This window comes from Trachinotus anak, unplaced genomic scaffold, assembly GCF_046630095.1.
Source record: "Trachinotus anak isolate AG129_WGS33_773 ecotype Australia unplaced genomic scaffold, CSIRO_AGI_Tana_v1 ptg000032l, whole genome shotgun sequence".
Lineage (NCBI taxonomy): Eukaryota > Metazoa > Chordata > Actinopteri > Carangiformes > Carangidae > Trachinotus > Trachinotus anak.
In genome coordinates, this window is record NW_027273883.1 from 27433243 (window position 1) to 27459923 (window position 26681).

Here is a 26681-nt window from a genome sequence, read left to right on the forward strand (position 1 = left end):
ACAGTACAGGAAGTGTCAAGGCCCCAATCCTAACATTGATACTACTGGCACCCACTGCTGCTGTGAATGAAGCTGACACAAGCTCTAGTGGCCAAGAGTTTGTGACTATTGCAACCAAGGTGTAAAACTCACTACTGCAAAGTCTGCCTGAGACTTCCTACGCCTTTAGAAAGTACCACCCCCACCCCCCAGACTTTTTTTGGCCGTAGAGACTATTGTGACTTAAGTCAATCCCCGGTTCCTGGTTCCCTGGTCTAAACGCAGGTAAGGGTTCCCAAAATGGTTCCTGGGACCCAAAAAAAGTTCTTGCAGTGAGAACAGGTTTATTGAGAGTCACAAGTCAAAAGGGTTGGGAATCACTGTTTTAAATACAGATGTGACCTATTTACTTTCAAAACTTCTCCTTATCTGCATCAACAACTATTAAAACTAGGTGTTCTAGATACAGATTGAAACATTGTTCCTCAACTGAATGGCCTGTTTTTGCCATAGAAAGTGATCTTAATGAATAATTTATGAGTAATTTAAGAAAGAGAATTTCAGAAAGCCTCTGTGTTTCCAGGTTAACGATGGGGTACTGTGTTTAGGTCAGGTATATGAATTGTGCGACAGCATCACGAAAAAATGACGAATGCCTTCCTGGGGATACTGTCTCAAAGTCTGCACTCCAATTCCCACCTGTATTATTCTTCATGTCAAACCCAGACTCACAGATGCTACAGTCCTGCAGTCCAGTGTTGCCAACAGGTCCATGGTTACCTTTAGATGTAGACGCACAACACTTTGCACAACATTGTTCAGTGAAGGACACTGAACTCTTGAGGCTACGATCTATTTTACAGCTTAGATAAAACGACATCTGTCTCACAAAAATATTGACTGAGCCTTTCCAGGGCAAAACGTTATCAAAACTTGATAATGTGCCTGTCGGACCAGATAAAAGAAAAATAATCACACTCAGCACAGAGGAAGACAACACAGCTTCCACTTGTTTCTTGCATGTATTGCAAGTATAAATTGATTATTTATACTTAGAATTTGACACTCAGGCAAAACCAGCCTTTGTCGCTCCTCTGTTAAGAGGACACTACTCTAGACTTGGCCCTGTATCCTGACAACACTTATCCTCTCTGAAACACATGACACCCTGATACTCTACTCCTCCTGTTCAGCCCTCCTTCCTTTTTCTTCCTCTCTTTTTTTTCCAAACAGCTTGGCCTGCTGTCTTCCCAAGGAGCTGCATATGGCTCTGCAGAAAGCCTCGCTACACATCCACGAAACACTGCCACAGATGGTAAATGGCCTGTCCCCCATCTCTCTCTCTCTCTCTCTCTCGTCCTCCCTACAGTGCCCACATTCCATCCCTCTGGGCTCGGAGGAGACAAGCGTGTTGCAGAATTTCCTGGAGTGGGACGACATATTGTAGAGTGAGCAGAAATGCAGCAGAGCATCCCGTCCATTAGACCAGTAAACATCAGCACCCATTTCACCACCACAACGGAAATGCTACCTATTAGCACAGAGGAGATGGTGGTAGTGGTGGTGGTAGTGGTGTTGGGGGGGGGGGGGGGGGGGGGGGACACTGCTGACGCTGTTTCAGGCAGGAGGCAACACTGAGACTTTGTTGCAAAAACTGCAGAAAACACACACACACTCTCTGTCACACACACACACACACACACACACACACACACACTGCCTTCTCCCTTTTCCCGCTACTTCCTTTCTATCCCCAGAGTCTCTCGTCACATCCTCCCCGTTGAGATGCACTGAGACTCAGGTGGGCCATCCACTTTCAAGCTGTCATGCTAGCATGAGAACCCCATCCCGATCCCCCTCCCCCCCATTAAAAAAAAAAACACAACACACACACTCACACACACAATGCATTCACAGAACTACAAGCCATTTCTGCCCTGTAAAGGCACATACGCCGACATGTCTACACATCTGCACACCGCCTCGTACAGTATTACGTGTGTGTGGTGTGTCTGGGGAATACTATCCATGCTCAGTCACACACACACACTCAGCAATGCATCCGAAGCAAGAGAAGATGGGAGTGGGGGGGTAGTGACAAGGGATGCAGCACAAAATAAGCACCAATCTCAGTCTCCCTCTTACCTTCCAGGAGGAAACAGCTCACCTGGATGTCTCTGAAGAGCAGACAGAACGCATTCAGGCCAACCTCTCTCCCTGCAAACCAGCTCAAAACATCTCCCTCCCTCTCTCTCTCTCTCTCATTCTCTCTCTTTCTCACTCTCTCCCTTCCCTCTCTTCCGCTCCCTTCGCAAGCTGGAAAAGATGAGATTGTACTATAAGCAGAGGGGGGAGTGAAATCCGAGGCAGCGGAGGGTATTAGGAAGCTGTGTTGTTTCTGGCCAACAGCCCTGACAGACTGTGAGCTCATGGCTCCTGAGGGACAAGTCGGGGGTATCCGAGAGGGGGGGGGCAGTCAGGAATGGGTGCGATGCAGCAGATGGGAGAGAAAAAGTCTGCCTGTGATGACAACCTGAAACCCTAGAGGACCCCTGCTCGGCTGAAATGGTACAGCCCAGAGGAGTTTAAGGAAGCAAGCAGTGTCTGCAGCAGCAGCAGCGGCGGCTAGCAGCTGAGGCTACACTGGTGCAGCCAGGGCAGGAATGTATGTGAATCTGAGCTGAGCTAAGCTAACTGAAGACGAGCTGTATGGGATGAAATGTGAACACCTGCATTTCTGCCTCACCCAAAACATCCACTGTTGCTTTAAGATGCCATAAAATAAGATCACAGAATACAGCCAGGCATATTTTTTTTTCTTTATCAGTAAAAATGTATTTTTCCAAATAAGGTAGGATAGAGCAGCAACTACCTTGCACCTCTTTACTAATCTGCTCATGATTTTCTAGCAGCTCCAAGAGAAATATTCAATCTACCTGCACACTTTGATTTACAGTAAATAGCCTAAAATAGAAAGAACCAGACCCACAATCATAATGTTCCAATACCATACAACTAATGATGACTGCCTTAGGAAGGTCTGACTGCACAATAGTTAATATATTATGTTAAACTTTACAGTATATGGCACACAGCATCTCATAATCTCCTCTATAGGTTATACTGATGTGCACATATCACCACATCACACCTGGCATTTTTCTCTTGTATTTTAAATAGAATTATACATTTTATATTAGCTTTTATACAATATGGGATCTTTAAAGGTCCCAGATTGCAAAAACATATTGCACTGTGGTTATTTTGTTGACTTTGGTGAAGTGTATCAACATTCTGTCAGTCTTTTTAGTAGCTGTGTCACTGAGTTAGCATTTGTTTGTGTACATCTCTTTTTTTTTCTTTGCAAATTCCTGTAGTATCAGTCAGAGACAGAAGAGATTGTGAATATAAGATTTGATAATGAAATTGTTTAATGAATCCAGATATTCTACTGACTTAAAGGTACCATAGTAGTCTAAAGGTAGATGTCCTTTCTGAGAATAAAGCAGGTCTAGGTTCTATATTAATTCTGTGAAAGTATCAAAGCCTCAGTCCACAGAGAAATGCACACAGCCTGTATTCAGACACTGAGCCATAAAACCAGCAGTAAGGACTTCTGGAACTTTGTGATGTCACAACAAAGCAGTCACTGCTCTTAGTCACACCCAAAGGCCAAGCCATGTAGACCCTGTGTCCTGAGTGTTTACCTGAAATCTGCTAAATTTATATTGCTATTATTTTTATTCACTCAGAATACAATCAGCCAATCAGATAGGAAGGCTAAGAGTCTCTCTTCTCATTGGCTGACTGACCTTTTGTTATTGGAGCTCCAGAGAGAAGCCTGAGAGAGGAGATGTAAAACTACACTGAGATGGTTTTTGGTTCTTAAAACCACAAATATATCTTCTGATGGAGATCAACACTTCAAATAAAACACAAGAAAAGTTTAAAATATGGGACCTTTAAACTTTACGTTGAGTAATATAGTATTTTTATATCATTACTCAAAGAGAAACATGTTCATCCTGTCGCTCCCCCAAAGGCATTTTGAAAATTAGCCAAGAGGGGAATGTCAGGGGCCGTGGATCTGCCTGCTAGACAGAGAGGATATATGGATACTGGACTCCAGCATGATGCCTGTTCAGTCAGGTTTGACTCATCACACCATATCAGCGATCCTACTACATTTATGGGAGTGATACCAGTTGGGGGTGTTAACTTATCCGCTTGCATCACATTCAATATGTTTAATTATCCTTTACATCATACATTGTAAATGAACTGCGGAGGGATACAGTGTCCAGGCTTGTTTTGGGCCAATTACTGTATATATGCAGTGACAGTGGGAGCAGTGAACTATTGACCTGGGACCTGGCTCATGACACTGCATGAGCCGTCACCATGGTAACCTGTGCTCCGTGGCTAACCTGCTCGGTAAGAGGATCACGTCAGATGCATAACCAGCAAAAAAGCAGAGCCTTCACATGAAAGAGGATGAGTTTACAGGCTGTACTGTACTGTGCTGGGTGGCACCTTGGGTTTCCCACTCTTTACAACAGGGATTATAGCCAACAGCAGACGCTGATCATCATCAACTTGTGACACGTGCTTCTTACAGGAAACTCACCTTATATACACATGAACTACACCGCCTTCCTGACACGGCAGCCTGTTTCATTTATATTCCATTAATACAGCTCTCAGGAGCATTATAATTAACAGAAAATCTGTCTATTGACTCTATAGCCATGGTTTGTGCTTGCTTCAGTGCTGTGCCACATTAACAACCTATTATTAAAAAGCAATATGGATAATAGTTTAAGTAACACATGGGCCTGTTCTCTATTAAAAATGAATAATTTATATATTCAATTACTGACATGTGGCACATATGCATGAATAGCTGATATATCATGTGATCAGGCTGCTGAAATTCAATTTATCCAGTCACACATAATCTATTTTGAATATTGATTACTGATTATCATCCGCCTGCTGTTGTTGTATGTATGTTGTTGTGTGTTGTGTGGATTCCAGAGATAAACAGTGGATTTTACTGGTTTGTGTGTTTGTGTGTGACCTGCTCCAATTTTGATTTGCTTCTTCATCAATGTCCTTTGCTGTGAATGCAAATCCAATTCTTCAGTGGCTGCCTGTTGTGTTGATAAATTCAACATTGCATGCTACATTCCCCACAGCTATTTTGGCTATTTCAAAGGTGAACCGTTGTCTGACAACAGGAAAAGAAAAACATGTAAATGAGCACAGAGAGGACGAGAGAAGCAAACAGAAAAAGGGCTGAAACCAGCTGACACTAGGCAGAATGCAAATATGACACAGTGATGTAATGAATGTGCAAATTAGCATAGTATCATCTAGCAAAGTAGTTTTCAGCAGTTCCACAGCAGTTTTCAGCTACGTCACTGTTAAGCTACTTCACTTGAAACTCAATATTCTCTGCACAGCATTTCAAAGGGAATCATGCCAATCTTCTGAAGTTAATGTGAAACAGGAAAGAGTCAAGTTTAACTGATGGCTGAAAAAAAGCAAAGAAGAAGAAATAATTACTGGATGAAAACAGTATTTACAGCAGAGTTATGAGTATGACATGATTCTGATGTTGTACTGATATGATTTATGGAGAAGATGTTGTGGTAAATTGAAATATAAAAATATTACAGTACAAGTAATTCCTGTACTCTGTTTTTTTTACCTGGCCTATATCAGGAACTGACCTTCATGTTCATGATTTGAACACTTCCTTTTATTTGAGCATTAACCCTGACTGTTTACCAGATAATACTCAGTGACATTTAAAAAAAAAAACATCAGTTTTGCTCCTCCATCCTCATCTGGCTCCACCCCCCCCATCCCTAACGTCATCTTTCAATCCAAACTAGGACAAAAAAGGAGAGAAGAACACATATTTAATTGCATGTGTTTAACGAGGACCTTTGTCATCATTGAGAGATAGTGGATTATCTTTTTTTCTGACAGTGTCATATCTGCTAACAGCCACTAGGAGAAGACAGATGAATGTGTGAACAAATGTGACAGAATTACTTCAAAAGCAATGAGGGCTTCCAGAGGGAACTTACTGATAAACACTTCAAATAAACTGGTTACATGACTGAAGGGGTAATATGTCACAATTACTATATGTATAAATGCATTTTGTGTACACCTCCGTAATGTGTTTCCTCAATTCATCAGAGGAGAGAAGCTGCCTCCCAAGTCATTTCACGCACTGTCACGCTGCAAAATACAAATCATCAGATGGAGGAGACTTTTCCTTTGTTCACGCTCTCACTCAGATTCACTCTCACCCCTGTTATTCCCTCCATCCTCCCTCTTTCTCTCCGTCATGGATGACCTTGACTGGCAGGCTTGTTGCCACAGAAACCACACTATGCTTATTGTGCTCGGTTGAGACAGGAAGGTGTGAAATCCACAATAAGATGACGGATCAGACTGGATGTAAAGTGGAGTTGATTTCCAAACCGTGGCAGACGACATCAGTTAAAACCAGAAAAACTGCTGAGAAAATTATTTGCATTTTAACAGGATTTAACCCCGTCAACACACACACACACACACACACACACTTGTACTTCTATCTTTGTGAGGACACTCATTGACATGTCCTCACTTTCCCAAAATGTCCTCACTCTGTTAGTAAAATACTTTTTTTGGTCCTTACTATGTAGCAAGTACAAGTACACACACACACACACACACACACACACACACACACGCACACACAGTTTCAATCTGTGCAAGCGTGGTAGAAGAATGGTGCGGAACTAAGCCTGTAGGTCATTCATTATTTAATGTTACACACAAAACGCTCTTTCCAGCTCAGAAAGCAGAAGGTCCAAAAGCAGATAAAACACACACACACACACACACACACACACACACACACACACACTATTTATTGGCCACTGGGCTGACTGGGGGGTCCTTTACGGGGTAAGAGGTGAGACAGTGCACTGCCTGCCTACATGTGTGATGAGCAGAGAACGAGGAGTGAAACAGGAAGTTACAGAGGCAGAGCAGGGTCTGAAGCAGAGGAATAAAATTGACCCAAAAATCTGTCGAGAATTTGTCCACAAAAATCATTTGTTTGTTTCACATTCAATACACTGCCCAACCCACCGCCAGTAGTATGCAGTACGTGTAAGGAGGGCACCCAAATACAATTGTGAAATATATTAAATAGAAACCCCTGTCCACATGGTTTGTTGTATTCCCCTTACTTCCTTCCAACCGTCCATTTTCTGACCCTTAACCCAAGTCAAGTCGCAGTAGGCAGCAGCTCACGTCCCTCTCCCCAGCAACATTTTCCAGTTCCTTCTGGAGGAACCATGAAGTGTTCCCAGGCCAGATGAGACACATAATCTCTTCTATGGGTCTATCCCAAGGCTTCCTACCAGTTGCACATACCCAGAATACCTCCAAAAGTATCCTAAACAAACGCCCGAACTACCTCAACTGGCTCCTTTCAACGCAAAGGAGCAGCGGCAGATCGACGAGTAAATTGAGAGCTTTGCCCTCCAGTTCAGCTTTTACTCTGTTTGGACCTGCAACAGGATTAAACCTAAGTTCGACAACGCATGGCAGTGTTCAGTGTCTGATTGTGCACCTGAACACATCACAGTATAGTTAACTTTTCCGGCATGCTGTTTTTTGTACACCCGAATAAGTTCATCAGTTTTCCACACATATGATGTTTACAGTATATAATTCTGTTTTTAAATGTGTCTTTTTCTGTCTATTACGTAACTACTGTTTTCCATCTTTTGCAAGTTTACCAAAAGAAAAAAAAAACTCACATTGACATAACTATTCAGATCCTTTACACAGTACTTTGTTGAAGCCCCTTTTGCAGTGATTACAACCTCCAGTCTTCTCGGGTTTGACGCAACAAGCTTCAAACATCTGGATTCAGGCTGTTCTTCTCTGCAGATCCAATCAGACTCTGTCAGGTTTGATGACATTTTCAGGTCTCTCCAGAGATGTTCAGTTGGGTTCAAATCAGGACTCTGGCTGAACCACTCAAGGACCCTAAGTCACCGCTGTGTTGTGTTGGCTGTGTGCTTAGGGTCGTTGTCCTGTTGAAAGGTGAACCTTCATCCCAGTCTGAGCACTCTGGATCAGGTTCAGCTTTCCCTCAACCCTGACCAGTCTCCCTGTCCCTGCAGCTGAAAAACACTCCCACAGCCTGACCACCATGGTGACGAGTAGTGCCTGGTTTCCTCCGGACATGTCGCTTAGAACTGAGGCCAAACAGTTCAATCTCAGTTTCATGTTGTTTCTCACAGTCTGAGACTCCTTTAGGATCTTTTTTCAAACTCCAAGCAGCCTTCATGTTTTTGTCACTGAGGAGAGGCTTTGTCCTGACACTCTGCCACAAAGATCAGATCAGTGGAGTGCTGCAGTGTTTCTCACATCAGATCTCTGGATGCCTGAAAATGGCTGTCCACCGACTGTCCATATCAAACCTGACAGGGCTTGAGAGGATATGTACCTCTACCACTCTCCTTTAACAAAATATCCAAAGACTTCACCACAATTTTCTCATTCCTCCCACAACTGGAAAAAGAATGTATTTTCCAGTCTCTCTTACTCCAACCTGATTTAAGGCTCTTGTTGAATCACAGTGGTTGTGTGCAGTTGCCTCTTTCTCTCAGCAGTGAACAGACCTACATCAGCCTCTTAATAGGATTCATTCAGCTGAGTCACATGATCGTGGAAGCTAACTCCTGATCTACATCCACACATGACCTCAAATAACTGTTGAATTTCTCTGACCTGGATATCCCAGTGTTATTGCAGCTTGTCAGTCCACCTCTGGGTCCGAACACGTGCTGCACAGCCTGAGTTTCAAACAAACCATCCTTTGTTTTTACAAAGTGGAAATTCTAAAGTTTCTGAAAACACCAAACATGTAGTGTTGAATTACTGGAGAGATTGTATTTTTTCTATTTAATGTTGTGACATAGCCAAATAAAATGTTTTTATGTTTCTGTGGACATAAGAAATTGTTTGAAAATTATAAAATCTCCACTGTATCTGTGCACTGTCTATCTTTAAATTATCTAGGCATGTTAACTGGAAAACTCTACACTTATCCAAAAAAGACTAAGTTTTAAGTCATTAAACAAATATTCAGTTAGAGCAACTTGACTTTCATTTTTTTTCATTGAACAGAGAAGTTGGAGTTGAAATTAGTTACAATTGTAAGTTGAAGTAATTATCAGTATCATTGTGTCATTACACGTCATTAGAATCAAGTTTGTGATTAAAAAAGTTTAACAAAATCACTGAATGAGATTTGTTTTTACCCCATAACAAACCACCATAATTATATTGTTGTATTTTATGGATCAGTTGGTTTTTAATAATACATAATTATATTGTTGTATTTTATGTTTCAGATATTTTTTAAATAATACATAATTACATTATTGTATTCTATATTTCAGGTGTTTTTTTTAATAATATATAATTATATTAGTGTATTTTATGTTTCAAGTTTTTAAAAAAATATGATCATATTATTGTATTTTATGTTTCAGGTGTTTGGTATGTGTACAATACATAATCATATTATTGTATTGAATATTTCAGGTCTTTTTCAAACATATAATATGTACGGCGATTAATGTGTAATTAATTTATGTTTGAGGTTCAAGTGATGCTGCCACTAAACAGCAGTTTAAAGTTTCATTTGTATGTGAGTCAGACTCATAAGCAGACAGACTGCAAAACTGAAAAACTGAAAAAAAAATCGATATTATGAAAAATATTGCATATGGTGGTGAATATCGCGTTATTCTATATTATCAAATATCAGCCTACAAGGAATTTGGTCACATTCGTGTGCGCTCCAGTGTAGTTTTGGCAAAAGTAAAAATGCCTGTGTAGGTGTGCAGAAGGTTTGAGCTTCATTAGAGGAGACAATTTATATTTGAAAACTGAACACATTTCTGTCAGTGTCCAGGTGAGACAGCGAAGCAGCCTGTAGCCCTGTTTGTCAAGTCAGATGTAAACAGACAGCAAACACATACAAGAGCAAAGCCTCACAAAAACCTCACTGTGTAACTAACTGTGTGTGTTCAACACCCTCAGCTCACACACACTCGCCCCCAAACAGCATTCAGAATATATATAATATATATAGTATTTTATGACCCACCTCCCCCTGGAATATTAACAGGATGTAAGCTAACTTCAATGAAGTAATACAAAAAGTAGATATAGAATATACTCTGTACGACTGTGAAGTACTATTGAAAAATAAAGTTATTTTACTGCAGAAAAGTTCACAAAGTTGAAACATCCAATGAAATGAAGACACACAATTGGAATCAGATGGTGTCACTTGAGCAGCAGCTGCATGTTCACACTTAGAGCAGGAAGCTCTTCACTGAGTTGACATCAACTCTGTGTTTAGTCAACAAGGTGAGGAGAAGCTGGATGTCATTACAGGAGTTACACCTGAACTGGTCCAGAGTGAGAGAGTCAGGGTCTGCCTCAGGTGGCCATTAAAATGTGCCCAGTGTTTTCACACCACCTCACGCTGCCTGCATGGTATAATTGGCTGTACACCCTGCACAGGCGAGCTGCGTTGTGAGGCACATTTTATCAGACTCTTTAAAGAGTGTGCAACAGAAGCTATAGAGAATACGTAGGAGTGTGATTCGGCCCATGGACGACCTTGACTCCTCCTTGTTCATTTAAAAATAAGCCCGGAGACACCAAGCCGTCACCTACCTCTCGAAGAAAAGTGCCAATCGATTGACAAGGACAAAAGCGAATAATGCCGCAGAAGCACCATATCCACTTAACGCCGGCCATGACGGAGAACTGAGTGACCTAGAGAGGATGAAGCGCACAGCTGCTGTTCTCAGTGCTCCAGCTGTTTATATGGGTTTCCGTGTCTGTGTGTGTTTGTGTGCGCATGTGTGCTTGTGTGTGGACAAATGTTCAGTGATATTCACACCCCTTTCTGGCCTAAATTCCTCTTGAACTGGGATTGCACATCTGTGCACTGTCCCTCCCGCCCACTGTCTGTATCAGGACTTCAGATCCTGCTGGCGCCCGAGAGCCTCCTCACTGCCCTCCATCACTCTATTATTGTTATTCTGCAGAGCGCTCCAAATTGCCGCTACCTCCAGGGCCCTGCAGATCAATAGAAGAGGAGAATAAAATAGCACGCACACACACACACACACAGAGCCAATCAAAAATTAAGTTATTGGAAAACATTTTGTCTCATGAGCTCATTGTTGCAATTACTTTAGGCCTCATAAAACAACAGGTCAAGCCTGAGGGGGTGAGCCTCCAGACAATTACTTCTTCATAGCTCGTGGTCAAACAGCTCATCAGTCTGCTGTTTGTTTGCCGTGAGGGATCAACTGCAGCTTTGTGCTGCTGACGAGCATCAGAATGCAAATCAGTAGGATGATACAACACAGGCGCATAGAACAGACAGGGCTGCTGAGGAATTTAAAGAAGCACCATAATCCCTATTCATCACTAAGCAAACTGCTCCAGGCGCTCAGATTAGCTCTAACATTTTACTGTAACGAAACCTGCACAAAGTGACAGAGTCTCAGTGCGTACAGGGCTGTGGAGGCACGACTTCTAAAGCTGGATTGACCTTGGCTTGAATCTTTTACTTCACGCAGCCGTGCAGCTTTTTAAAGTGAAGTAAGGGAGAGTGCTTGTCTCTGGGGGCACTGAAGGCTGAAGAGCTGCACTGGATGAGACAGTAAATGCAAAATGTTGGTGTGTGTTCTCTGGCTGACTGTCAACGCTGTAAATGATGACGCCTTGACAGAAGTGTGGACAGGATGAGGGTTTATGTTGACCAGCAGATGGCAACAAGTCTCCTGAAGGATTCGACAGTGAGCCTTCAGGGACTGCTGACACGCTGAGGCATCAGTTCAAGACTCACGTGAAAGTATATGTTTTGGTCGGATCTGTCAGTGACCATGAACTCATCAGAAGATTTAATGTATGTTACTTTGATCCAAGAGGTGCCATATAACCTGCCATAGTTCAAACTCATTATCACTATACACTGTACTACACAATGCTTAAAATTACCTGTTTGTCAGATTCACAACCCATCTGCAAATGTAATATATGCACATATATTGAATTTCTATATATGCACATATATGTCATATATTGACATATATGTCTAGCCCATATAAATATCTATGTTCACGAATATATGCTTATATTGTAGACATATGTTATGTAAAGATACATATATACAGCCCATTTTGTTGATGTTATATACAAGCCTGAGACCACTTTCCCAGAATGAGGAGATATGTTTAAAGTTAAATATACATAGGAATACATGATGTTGTTTTAATAAACCTGCAAATATAAATTAAATATATATTGTTAATTATCGTTATATTATTGCCTAAAGCACAGGGAACTGGCACACAAGACAAACTGCTGCAGACAGTTGGATGGCTGGTGCTGAGAGCTGGTAACTATATTCACAGTGGTGTTGATGTCGCATTGCCTGGCCCATCACCACCACCACTGCTGCAGCAGAGGCTCAGCAGCAGAGGCTGGAGAGAGGTGGATATCCTGTAAATCCCTTCAGGCAGAAAAAGAGACGTAGCTTTGTGGCGGCACTATGGAATCAGCTCAGCGGGTGTACGAGGGAATAAACAGCAAATTCCATACCACCAGATTTTGAAAGAACTCCAGGGATTTGAGGGAGACAGTTGTACAGTGACCTGATAAATCTGCTGGAATGATGAACTGGAAGCATTTCAGATACAGAACCTGGAACCAGACGTTCCTCCATAATCCTAAAGTCAGGAGTACCAAGGTTACTAAATTAGGGATGTGCGCAATCAACTAAACAATTAGATGTTGCTACCCTCGCTAGTAGGCGCCAGAAATACTAGTCAGTTAAACTAATTATTAATATTTATTTAATGTACAATGCTGGTTAACTGTTGTATATTACACGTTCCACAGCCTCTCACCACCAGCTGAGGCTGCAGCTCCGGACAGACCTGCCAACCTGGACGAAAGTCTCAGAGTACCGACGTGTGTTGCCATGACTGTCATATTCCTATTGTCAAAAATGATTTATTGACTTAATTCATCTTTCCCTCAGAACTTCTTACACCAACATGAGCACTTCATGTTATTTTCATTCTAGGGATACACCTATATACAGCCAGTATTTCCATCATGGTTGTCATTTTAACCACTTTAATTCATTTCCAACACATAAACTTTGCCCCTAAACTAAATGTACATCATCCAAGTTCATTCACTACCTCCTGATCTGTGATGACTGATCTCAATATCATTATTGCAGACTGTGCTGAACATCTCTCCCAGTAATTCAGCCATCATTATAATTACAGGTTTGGCTGCAACAATTAATGTTATGAATATTGTGATAAAGTCAGATTTAACCATCTGTCGCACATGGACAATACAACTTCATTTGCCGACTTAAATGACTGGTGAACAAGCTGGCTCCCAAATAGATACATAACGTCAGGCTAACTTTAACTTCATTTACAACCCCACCCCCCTCGGTGAATTAACCTTTACACAGGAGTTCAAAGAGCAGGAACCAGAGACACAAATCAAGGTCAAAAGTGTCACTGTCAGTTTACTGATCCTAGCTCCTGTCTCTTGAAATGAGGCATTTGTCAATCATCCCTGCTTGCAACTATTTTGCAGGCAAGGGAAACAAATCTGGCATTATGATGGGTCGAACACTTCCTCTTCTTCTTCTTTTGCTTTTCGACAGGTTGGACCCTCGTTGGCCTAGACTTGAGGACTACACAGCTGGTCAAACTCACTATGCGGCACCAGCTTTTTGTGTAGATTAGAGTGACAAATCATAGTAGAGTACTTCAGGTTAGCAGATCTGCTGAGTGGGACAGAGGACACCTCATATAACCATGCTGTCAGAACAAACTGGGACATAACCACTAGACTGAGCCACATTATGCACAGGCATGTGGATGTTCACCTGCAGGATAAGAATGACAGATTGTTCAGATGTTCAGATTGTTTTCTCACTTGTAGACCTGTCAGTTAGTTTAAATTTGAATTACTATTTAATCGACAGGTAAATCGATCGTTAGGAGCATCCCTGGTCTTAATAATGTTAGCAGCAGCAGTGTATTAGCAGCAGTATAACCCAGTTGTATAATGTATAACACAGTCATCCATTCAGTATAAGGAGTTTTAATGAGAGTGTGACTAACCACAGTCTCATGATTTTCTGGTATTTTACAAAACATTTTTTTCCTCTGACATTCAGCGTTTGGGAGGAAGCAAATACATCAGAGATGACATCATCACTGACCCACCCAGCCAGAGCTCAGAAAACTTTTCACAACAACCCAACAGTTACAACTGGAGCAATATTGAGAGAACACGCAGGAACTTTAAGGCTGTGTGAAGGGAATCAGTGTCCATATCAAACATCATGTGGCAGCTCTCAGACGCTCCCCAGTCATCAGAGCAGGAAGTCTGGTTATAAATCACGGTGGTGAGGTCAGTGTGTGTGTGTGTGTGTGTGTGTGTGTGTGTGTGTGTGTGTGTGTGTGTGTGTCAGCCTTTTTCTATCATGCCTTCAAACCATAACACTTGTTAATATGAGAACAGTCCATTATTGTCGAGGCCATAGTTTGCAGCAACTTGTTTCGCAGTTTTGTGGCTCCCACGTGTCCACTTATTAGTCGACAGGAATAAACCAACCTCTGCAGCCACAAACACAAAAGTGACCTGTCTGACAGACGTGGCAGCCGGAGGCTTCTAGATATACAGTAACTATCTCCAGGTCCTCATCCTTAATACCGACATCCTTCAACAGGCTATTCTTATGTTTTCATCACCTGAACCTGCCTCGTACTCCAACAGCAAAGAACGGCGTGGTCTTTCCTTCACAACAGCTCAAACGTGTTACAATTTTATTAAAGACATTTTAAAAATATCAGCTGTTTTAATTACTTGTCTGAAGCTGAACCCAGACAGGGGACAGTATTATAGTGAATATATTTGTTATGATCAGCTAGGCCGTGTTGGTAACCATGGTGATGATACAGATGAATAGTTCCTCAATAAACTCATCTAACTTTAGGATAATCGTTAATCTGTCCTAACTTTTACTTCCACCACTTTGCTCCACATCACTGCTCTTTTATTGCTTTTACACAACCAATGAAATATCAGTGGGAGGAACTTCACTGAGAGGCTCATGGCAGACCCTAACAACATGTGGTTTGATGAAGAGGTCCAGGGTCCTGCAGTTAGCCGAGCAGCTACAACCAGCTGAGGAGAGGCCGACCCGGCGACTTCAATTACAAAAATACAAAAATGGGATGAGATGAGAAAAGTAGCGTTGGTTGCCAGGTAACAGACATTAAAGTTACTGACAAATGAATGATTGAGTACTCAGGATTTCTTAACTAATAGATAAGACAGGATTTCTGAATTAATAATTGTAATAAAAAATAAAAAAAAGGGAAAATTCCAGTGTTATGCAGTAGACAGCACAGGTAACTGCAGTAATGTGATTAAATCCAATATGCATTTGTGGAAAAAGACTAAAACTGAAACGAAATCAAAACCAGAGCTTAAATCCTTATTTGAGGTCCCACAGGCTTACACGGAACCTCGGTGCTGCCTGAAAACTCACATTTCCAGTATTTGGTAAATGTTTTTGGAAACTAAAAATACATGCTGGGAACCCAGCTTTCAAAACCACACTCTAGCAAACCAAAGATTCAGAAGTTCATTGGTCCAAAAACTTCCTGACCAAAACAATGTGGAAAAATGTCTAAATTTAGCTCCTAGGACTATTAATTGAAGAAATACATCATCCTTTCTCCTTATTTCAGACAGAGGGACAGAATCTAAAAACAGCTGAGCTTTGACTGGGATTGTGTTGCTGCAAATGTGAAGGGCTGCATCTCAAATAGCTGTCCATTTGAGAGGGAAGAAGCCTTGAATCCTCAGGCTTTGGTAGTACTAAACTGTTGAATGACAAAGTGCTTTATCTGGAGCCAGATAAGGGAAGGTTGCAGCCTCCTGCAGATAGCAACGCAGCCGCTGAGGATGAAAGACATCCTTTGTTGCCAGCCAGATTCAGCCAGGGAGCCTGTCAACAAAGCAGCTTTTTCTGGCTTTCTGCGGCAGGAGAAAGAAAAAGTGATTGTCATACGGTCGCCTCACTCTTCTGTGGACTTACTGTGGTGCTGTGTGACGTGCAGATGTTTATTTCATCGAGCATATGAGAAGTATTTAACGGACAGAGCAAGTTAAGTACCCATATGTACCAGAGTGGTCTTGCTGATATGTGTCAGTATATCAGTTATAAAGGATACTTTCATGCAATGATCATTAATACATGAGGCATGTTTCAGAAAAATCACAATAAACCTGTTTTTCTTTTTTCTCGTACATTCACATATTTTACCAAAAAATCAAAAACCATACATATACATTTAAACATATATATGTATACATATACATTTTCACTCTTACTGGTTGTAAGACTCCAAACAGCCAGAGCGAGGAAAATCACAGCATGTGGCCGTGGTTGTCGCTAACTTGACTTGAACATGGACGGTTACTCTCCTGTGGCTGCCACCTGTGTCATGTGACATAAGAATTAAGCTGCGATCAGTGCTGACGACGTCGCCTCCTTCCTTGGTCGCCCTTTTCACAAGTTTCAAAATACGCTGGTGGTCCCTCCCCTTCAATTACGAAGCCAAGATGGCGACCGTTGAATGTGAGAAGTGCATCGTTTTACACTCCATTTTTTGACCATTTTGAGAGCATCATACTTATAGAGCACTGCCTGTTGTCGTACTTGTCAATGGCACACCATGGCAAGATGGCTGCATCTGTATCAGAGATATTTTGGCTTTGTAGAGCAGGAGAAGATTGAGACGCATTGTCTACTTTTATATACAGTCATTGGTATCACCGCAAAATATCTGTAGACCAACAAGCCAGTATATTAGTCTTCTACCTGTTTAAGTAACAGTTAACAGTCAGACAACAACAGTTAGCAGTTAGCAGTTAGCTGTGTCTGCAGTTAGCAGAAACTTAGACAGTTACCAGTCATTATTAAACATGAGGAACCAATCGATGATGCTATCAGGCTAACAAACTAGCTCCTGGGCTAACTGTTAGCCACTAGCTGTTATTGTTATCATGTCTGCATGACACTATGATTGATCATTTTCTCACTCGTGTTCTTTTTTTTACTGTCATTACAACTGTGTTTCAAAATTAATGTGGCAATGATTTATTTTGCTCAAAGTGCAGAGTGCTGTGTCTATATGCAACCTGCAACACATACATCATGCTTGATTTAACGAGCTGCTTAATTAGCGGTCCATTTATTCAGCATTCTGCAGTCATGTCAGCATGTGTTGCGGTGCTGATTGAATATTCAGACTCTGACTTTTTTCACTTGTGTGTTTGGCACATTTCTGGAGTGCAGCGGTCCGGAGCCATCAACACATATCATCCGTGTTTATGCTTGTTGCTTTGATTCAAATGAGGTCTGAATGAGGCGACAGAGTGTGCCGCCACCATCATTCAAGGGTGATTAGATGCTTTAATATAGCACCAGCTGCTGCACACCATTTAATCACCAGCCTCAACATGAGAGCTGAGTGCCTGCAGCTCTGTATGACTACCTACCACCTATAGGAGTCCCCCTGCTCTCACTGCTCTGCACTCACACATTCAACTCTCCGTGTATTACAGCCTCACTTATTTGGCAACATCACAATCCCATATTATTGTCAGGTGTTCAAACTGTCAGTGTAGTCTTTAAATTATGGTACTCTTGTATGTTTTCCTCTGTTATTTCATTGTACAAATTCACATGAGAGACTGAAAGGTAAATGTCTAGAAATGTTAACAACTTTTTGACCTGCAGGCACAATTTATCACAAATTCGTGGTCATTTGTTGTCCTGTAAGACAATAATAGAATAATAAGAGCAGTTTTTGGTTCAGGGGTATGGATTTGAAAAACTAACACCTATATTTCAATATCTTAACAGTCTCATTCATAAAATGAACTGCCAGACACTGATGATTAGGAAAATGTAGGTCAAAGGTCGCACACAGGTCTTAAGTGCATTTCCTGTGATTTCAACTCATGTGGTTGGGCCAGATGATCAGGAGTTCGAAGTCCAAGATTTTGGCACCAAATACATACATTTGCAGAGTGTGGACAAGGTTTTTTTTATTTAATTTTTTAAAACATTAAAAAAAAATTAGAAAAAACTGCTTCACTGACCCAACCCAAGTCAGTGATGGTTGTTATTCACAACATGAAGCAATGGAGCTGTTCAGTCAGTATTTGTCACAAAGTACTTGGCAATAAAAATATTTGCAGCACCTTATATATGGTATTATTTAATAATGAATTTAAAAACCCTGGCAGTAGTTGAACAATCAAGGTATCACACAATAAATGTTGTGATATTTTAGTCTCTACCAAAGTGGTGGACTGTCCACCGACAAACAAACAGACCATTGCCATTCCTAGTGCCAGTTCAAAGTTACACTCCAAAAAGACAGAAAGTGGACCTTAAGTAGAGGTTATTTTGACAATATCGGTCATTTATTTAAATGTTTAAACTGATGATACCTGAGTAAGGTCCATTTGCAAATGTGAGGTGCATTTTAAAGCTTTTGAAAAGCTAATATGAGGACCCTGAGTTTAGATTATTTAGTACAACAGTATAGCAGGAATTCTAAGGTAAAGAATGAACTATGAGCTCAAAGTTTACAGAAATTTAATGTCAGAAATTTTCAAAAAGATTTAAATGTTTTGAACAGAAAGGCAGAGTGGAGAAGCCCTGTTTAGAAAGCCCTGTTTAGTCCTGCAGCATATCTGATGTGTCGTTCTCAGATCAGATTGAGGGCTTGCCATAGCCAATGTGTATCACTTCTATAATAACAATATAAATGGCATCATATCCTTTCATATGCTGAAGTGAACAGTATTCAGTTCATACTAAAAAGCCAGTGCCAGTCCAGTTTTTCACCTTAAGCCCTATCCACCTCAACCTGAGATACAATGCTGCCATGTCCCTCTTCCATGTCTAACCTCCTAAAATGTCATGCTCCCTCTAGGGGCCTCTGTGCTCTGTGGATTGGGGTGAACTAGTGGAGCATGAACACATTCGCACATAACTGAGCTCTGAGGGACATGTACAGGTAAACACTGTGACCAAACCATGACCTCTTCTTCAAATGGCTGTGGTGGAAACAGAATCTACATTTAGACGTGATAATATTCTGTCAAAGAGAGGAACCGGTATTTATCTTACTCCAAAGGTCAGAAAGCATGATTTTATTTCACCTTTCTCCTCCCACACACAGTTATTCATTGAAGGGAAAATTAGCTTCAACATTTCATCCATTCTTTAGACTCAGTACAAGACAAGCAGCAATAGAAAAACACAAAGAGAGACTGATTTCTGCCCATTGAGGTAAAGGTGAATTCTGTCTGTTTATCAGTTTGTCCTGACAGTCTGTCCAACACCTTAGACTCCGCCTACTTAACAGATCTTGTGCATCTGTGTGAGGGTTGGAGGTGTCATGTATATATTACATATAAAGGTTGCAAAAAAGGTTGCAATACCCGCTTTATTCCATTTTTGTCCTGTTGGGCCCTCGAGTCACTACACTGTGGACCACTAAGAAGATTGAAGAGAAGTTCCATGGTCAGTTGTAGCATTTCCAGTAACTAGTCCTAACTAACTGCAGCTCAACTGGTCAGACAATGAGCTGTCAAACACCCTTCCATGGCAGGGCACCTTAAACACTGAACAACTGGGTTTCCACTAACTTTACTGCAGATAGAGAGAACGACGAATGATGATTTTGGTGACACCCTGACCTTTAAAGTCCCAACCAGCTTAAATGACAGAGATCCTTTGTCACTGCCTTGGGGGTCACTTTGGCCTTTGGGCTTAAAGAGCAGAATACACAATCACAACATCTCCAGTTTGTGTCTGCCTGTCAATCACCATCTCACCCTGCCACATTTCTCTGCCGTGTTCTATAGGCAAACATCTGGCCAACTGCATGTTCAGACTGAAAGCTGCAAGAGCACCTGGAACACCTCCAAAGTCTGACACCACTGTCCATGCATCGCTAATTCGCTAGTGTTCTCTAGAGCAGAGCACTTCTACATTGTGATTGGTTGCCGTCATAGCTTGTTACCATGACGTTGCCTGGATTTTTTCTGATGCCCACACCACCCAAGACGTGCCATCAACAGGCATGCCGCCACTGGCCACAAAGAGATGCTGGGTCACACAGAAAATAAACGACTTCCGGTCGCTTTGACGTTCTCGCCGCTTTCAGTCTGAACATACAGTAGGGTTATCATCGTTTAGCTTTAAAAAAACATCTGGTTGATGTTGCACTAATTAATATTTCCATGTGTAATACGGACCCACAAAGAATTACCTCCCAACCCAGTTCTCCTCGGCTTCACTAAGGATTTGGTCATCTTTCAGATTGTTGTTTTTGGTTTTTATTATTTTGGTTCATTGTCACAGCTCTCATCAAACTTTGTTTACAGTAGCAGGCATTTCACACTTCCAGCAACAAATGGCAGACTAAATCAGAAACTACTGGTCGTGAACATGGTGCAACATTTAGCAAGTAAACAGCCGGATATGTTTGGTTGAGTTGGTGGAGCTAAAAGAGAGGGACCATTGGACTCGGACCAGAAACATGACTCCAAATGACCCTGTGCAGGGCTGGGTATCACTCTTCATCACTCTCATGGACCAAAGTGCTTTGATACAATGGAGTACTGAAAAATCCCTCATCATTTGATACCAAATTTTGATACCTAAGTAGTAAATGAGTAAATCTCATTCATGTCGGTGAGCCAATGAGCATGTAGTGTACTTGGATCAAGATCTAATAGTGCTGGTGATTGGTTCCACAGTTCCTGTTTTTTCTTATGATCATCTGCCTTTTAACTGGTGTGTGTGTGTGTGTGTGTGTGTGTGTGTGTGTTGGGGGGGCATTTTTTATTACGTAAAGCACTTTGTGTTACTTGTGTTTGTATGAAAAGTGCTACACAAATAAAGTCTGATGGCTGTTTATTTACAGAGTGTGTAAAGAGTGTGTAAAGCGACCAAGGTTAAAAATAAAACTGAAGTAAAACTAAAATTTGTACTGTCCATTGTGTGTCGTATGTGTACTGTAATGTTCTTTTTGTGAAAATGGATTTCATAAAACTGGGAACGAAAAAAGTATCTGTATCGAAGTCAAGGTATCAGCATCAGTACTTCAGAAATCTGAAGTTTTTGTCACAGTTACAAGAGAAACGACTTTATTAAGGTCATGGTCTGGTCATGGGTAAAAGACATTAATGACTGCTGGGAGGAAATTAGATGCAAAGGTCGTCTGTGTCAAAGACACAGGCTATGTTGACTGAACTAATGACCTTCTCTTGACCAGGTTTTGTGATGTCTTATCAGCGTCCTGCTCCTTATGTCCTTGCTTCTATCAGACATCATGGCTAGACGAAGTCCTCATCAGGAAAATATAAACTAGGTGGTTTTAGGTATTTGAACAAAAACTCTGTAGCTGGACAGCATGTACATCTTTATCTCCAAAGGCTTTATAACTAGAGAATCGTCGCACATTCGTTTTGTTGAGTGTAACGAGCATTACAGGTCAGCAGGGGTTTAGACATTCACTCTTACTTTGCCTAAAATCTGCAAGGGTAATGAGCAATCTGCAAGACTGCAGCCCAACCCAGTGAGCCCACAACGTGAGTGTCAGGCTGATTCACAGTTATATCCCATTCCATTACCCTTCCTCTGTCTCATTTCCCAGAATCACCGTCCTCCATCACTTCTGCTGCTGAACAGTCAGGGTCCACTTCCTACCTGCAAAAACCAACAACACTGAACTGCGGAGCATATGGGGAAGCTCCGCAGCCTTCAACATGATGGATGTGACATCACATCCAACGCCATCATCGCCACATGCTTCACGACAGAGGCCCGCCAGGCCAGCCCCTCATCTCCATTTGCATTTTAATATCTCAGCAGTATTTAATCCATTAGGTTTCCTCCAGGGCCGATTAGTGGAGGGTTAATTAAAGATGTGATTAGACCACTCAAAATTTATAATGAGATGCTATCCCTGCCCCCGTGCTAACACTCAGGGCCTCACGCTGACCACGATGGCTGAGAGGACTCATCTATAAATGTATTCAACACTACATCTTCCAGAATTACCTCTTCAGGACCCCGAGGCTGGTGTGAGCGATGGCAGAAGAAACCTTGCTAATTTACACAGATAGTGCTAATCCTCGGATTCAGGGGGAGGGAAAGTTATCCTGAGTAAAATTAAATTCCTTCTCAATACGGACTCGTCCAGAGGGAGGCGGGAGCTGAGTGAGTGAGCACACGGAGGGTCCCGCTTTCAGTTCACTTTCAGCTAAGCCATCGACCTCAGATTGGGAGAATTTCTCACCCGAGCCCTCGCAGGCTAACACGCTCAGATTAGCCAGCAGCTGTCACAAATCAGATTGACAGAGGCAAATAAACACGGCCGGTGGCGACAACCTAAACTGTGACAGTCAGTCAGTCAGGATTAGCTGCTACAGTGGAAGTCATATGGAGGCACACAAACGCGCTGCACTCAAAGTTAATGAGTTCACTGAAGATAAAAGGCTATATGCTAAAATTGGGCTTGTGGAATGGGACAGCAGAATATCACATGCATATTTTTAACCTGTACCGAGCATATTCATTTATTCATTTCGAACTTAACCTAATCTTAACTTAACCCTCGCCGCTCCGTTCCTGACCCGAGCTGCAGGCTGTAGAAGAAAATGGATGAAGTGTCAGTGACGATCTGGAGCTTAGATTTAGACTTTGTTAGTTACCAGAGCCAGAAAATTCAAACGAGGTCAAAGGGAAGAAAGCCTGGCTGCACAAGCACACAGCAAATGCTATGACTAGTGTGATAGCAGACATATCCCAAAACCAACTCCTCTTTCAGCAACAATAGTGCATCCAGGCAGTTACTGTGAGCTCCTAAAGTTGGAAACTAATCAATAAGATGGAAAGTGGCCTCAGTGTGTTTTATGATGCTCCCACTGGGAGGCACCAAAGTCTGAAGTTTTGAAATGTAAAAAATGGCTAACTTTTCTCATTACTTTTAGTACAACTGACCTTTCTGCTTTCTTTGTACTCTTTTTCTTTTCCAAATGAAAGAGGCTGACAACTGGAAGATTCAGACCAAACACCTCCGGCCTCTATTAAGCTGCTTTTATCAGTGTGTGGTGGTATTAGGCATTAAACGAGACACACATCCTGATCCCGCTGCAGACAGTGAGGAGGGTAATTACTCAGTTTCTTTAAATAGGACAGTTATTGTAGGTAGAAAAAAAAACTGACTTACTCATGAGTTTGAGTTGCTTAAGAAGTTACTTACTTTTTAAGTAAACTTTTCATATGAAGACAACAGCTCCAAATCCTGAGCCCTGAATCAGGTGCACGGTTCTAGCTGACTCAACAAGATGAAGAAAAAAGCAACACTCCCAGTTCAGTTGGGTTATTCGTTAACATGGGGCGATCAATAAACGTGTTTCAGCTGCAAGCGTTTCAGCGTTGCAGATGAGATGTGTTTGTTGTTCGCCCCATATTAAATAATAAGACTATTTAACTGTGAGTGCTGACATTTTCTTTATCTTGTTGAATCTTTTCACATGGTGCCATCTTTCCTTTAGTTATTTTGAAGACTACTTGAGAACTTGATACAGTCCTTCAAGGGGAACTGCAGCAATCAAAGTGTTGGCTATGCATAGATGCTAATAGCTGCATAAAGCCTTTTGTGTAGAGGCTTGACCCAACATTGCCCACTATTAGCATAACACATCCAAATCTCCAACCACTGTCAGGGGTCAAGTTGCATTTTGGGTAATGTACGTTCCAGGTTTTAAAAAGGAAAATGACTGAAGAATAAAACTGACAATATGTCTGGTTCTGATGAACAAATTTTAATCTTAAAAAAAAAGTCCACAGTCAATACACACTCACTCACACACTTGTGAGCAATTTAGAGTCACCAATCAACCTAACGTGCATGTCTTTGGATTGTGGGAGGAAGCCGGAGAACCCAGAGGGAACCCAAACAGACACGGCCCAGGCCCGGGGTTCGAACCCAGAATCAAATTTCAAATTGCCACATGTAATGTGACGTGTGTTGACAACAAAACCAACATGGAGCATTTTGTGTCTTTTAGTTTTACAGCCTGAAACTTAACTGTTTCGATTCAGTCTTCACTGCTCTCAACTGTCTCATGGTTTCAGTGAAGAAGCTCTGATAAAGCCACTGACCACAACCTGCCCAGCAGCAAACAGCAGACACGCTCAGTCAGAGAGCAGCTGGTCATCACAGTGAAACATCCAGCAGCTCTAGAGCCAGACACTTTTCTCTCTGTTGTGGTGGAGACCAAAAACAGAGCTACAAGCAGAGTTGATATTGTAATGGAAATTCATCAGGTGGCCACAAACAAAACCAAATGAATTCAAACCTTACTGTGTGTTTGCTGGATCTCTAAACAGGCTATGGTTTGTTAATATGTCAGCCTTATCAACTTTAAAAATGTGGGGTCATCAAACAGTTTGTGGTTTTAATGGTGGCGTCTTGATCCTGATCTTCCTAATCCTAATCTAAACCTGATTCTAGTCCTAACCTGATATCTGTGAACAGGTCCTAATGCTTTATAGGAAAGTCCTCCATAAATGAAAAGTGGAAACACATCCTCAAGTAAACAAATACAAGAGCACACACACATACATGCACACACACTCGAGCCATACAAAAATAAATCAGTAATCTCGGCTCTACGTTCCTCTCCACCCTGGTGTGCACAGCCACAGAGGGTAGTGTGGACTGCTGTTCCTTTGGCAGGAGCATGATGTGGTGCACTCTTACACACACACACACACACACACATACACACACACACACCACACACACACCTACACACACACACACACAAACACACACACACAACCAGCAGAGAGGCGCATTCAAGGGTATCCATCAATATCTTCCTGCAGCTCGGGAGAAAAGGAGGAAAGGGAGAAAAGAAGAGCTCAGAGGTGAAAGAAGAGGCAGCACAGAGCGTCTTGATTTTCAAACACAGACCTAAAACCCTGATCCAGCCCTGCAGTGGGATCTGGTGACCATCCTTAGACCAATAAAGACCAATGTCACCTTGGCATAGAACTAAAACTATGGTCCATCTCCATCATGACAGAAGATCCAGCCTGAACATAGACGATGTAAAAACATTTCATTTTCTTTACCAATTTATTTATTGATTAATTACATTCTTTACAACCCTGATCCACAGAGCTGCTGTCGCTGGGAGAATCTCAAATCAGCAGAGAATTTTACTGCCCATTAAAAATGCATCTTTATAAACTGTACATGAAAGTACCCGTCACAGACCTGAGTAGGTATAGAGCGACACCAAAACTAATGCCATTTTTTAATACGCAGTTGTAGGATTATGAAATACAGAATCTGACTGCACCACAGCTCCTGGCAAAGACAACAAAGTCAGCAATGCTTGTAATTCATTATCATGTTGCATTCACCAGTGTTAATCAGTTAAACGATCAGTGCCATCTGAGTATTCTCCACCCTAGGTCTGACAGTGAACAGACTACGCAACAGGCTAACCCCACAGCATGTCGGCATGTTGCTAATTCTGGATAAAAACCTGTGGAAAAGCTGTTCACTAAGCTGAGGACTCAGGCAGGCCTGGCCTCTTTAACAGCTAACTGTCGTTAAACGAGAAAAATTCAAAATTAATCTCTCTCTGGATAAAACCCAATCAGGAAGCAAACAGCTGTCCACGTCATTGTTTCCAAAAGTCTACGTTTCTGCCCATCCACAATAAAACACACCCAGGAGTTTTCAAAATAAAACGGGTCCAGCAGCGTTTCCAAAAGTCTCTGAGAGCCCCTGGATCACCATCTGCAGTAACTCAGATGTTTCACTCACTGAGTGGCTCAGAAAATGTCTTAAGGGGAAAATGTTGAAAACATGAAATCACCAGACCACAGGGAATCTTCTCTGAGACTTGTAAGTTGTACATGAAAAATGTCAAACCAACAAATAACACAACTCTTACCATGAAATGTTGCTTCTGTGAAGGTCCATACAAACTATATAAAAAACAAAAATGGTACAACAAGAGAACAGAAGGAGATCAAAATGGAAACAAAAGTAATGACATTACAGCTGCAACTAATCATTATTTTATATATTTTTCCTTTTGTCTGATCCACACTCTGAAACTAAAAGATACTGAATTCGCTGTCTCAAGAGAAGCTGGAACATGTTCACATTTTTACTTGAAAAATGACTAAAATGACAGCTAATTGATCATCAAAATGCAGTAGAAAACTGGTTAATTGATAAACGAACAATTTAATCTCTAAATATACAGCTTATTTCAAACCTGTCGATTCATATTCTTGATTTTTATTGATGTAATTTGTTCTTTTGATATTGAAAGAAACTCACATTCACTTTTGCATATGAAATGACACCATATGGGCAACCAACCGACAGCTGAGAAAGTTGTTTGTGTTG

General features: G+C 41.6%; 1 protein-coding gene across 4 annotated transcripts in view; it reads right to left on the reverse strand.

Moving 5' to 3' along the window:
- cdk14 (cyclin dependent kinase 14) overlaps positions 1-26681 on the reverse strand; it is a 198821-nt gene that overhangs the window by 144751 nt on the left and 27389 nt on the right. The window contains exon 1 of one of the 4 annotated variants that reach the window (XM_071468358.1): positions 2125-2283. The exons of 2 other annotated variants lie outside the window; for them this stretch is intronic. The gene's annotated coding sequence lies outside the window, so the exon portion shown is untranslated. Of the gene's footprint in view, positions 1-2124; positions 2284-26681 lie in introns of those variants that run through there. One more of the 4 variants, XM_071468360.1, reaches the window with a different exon arrangement.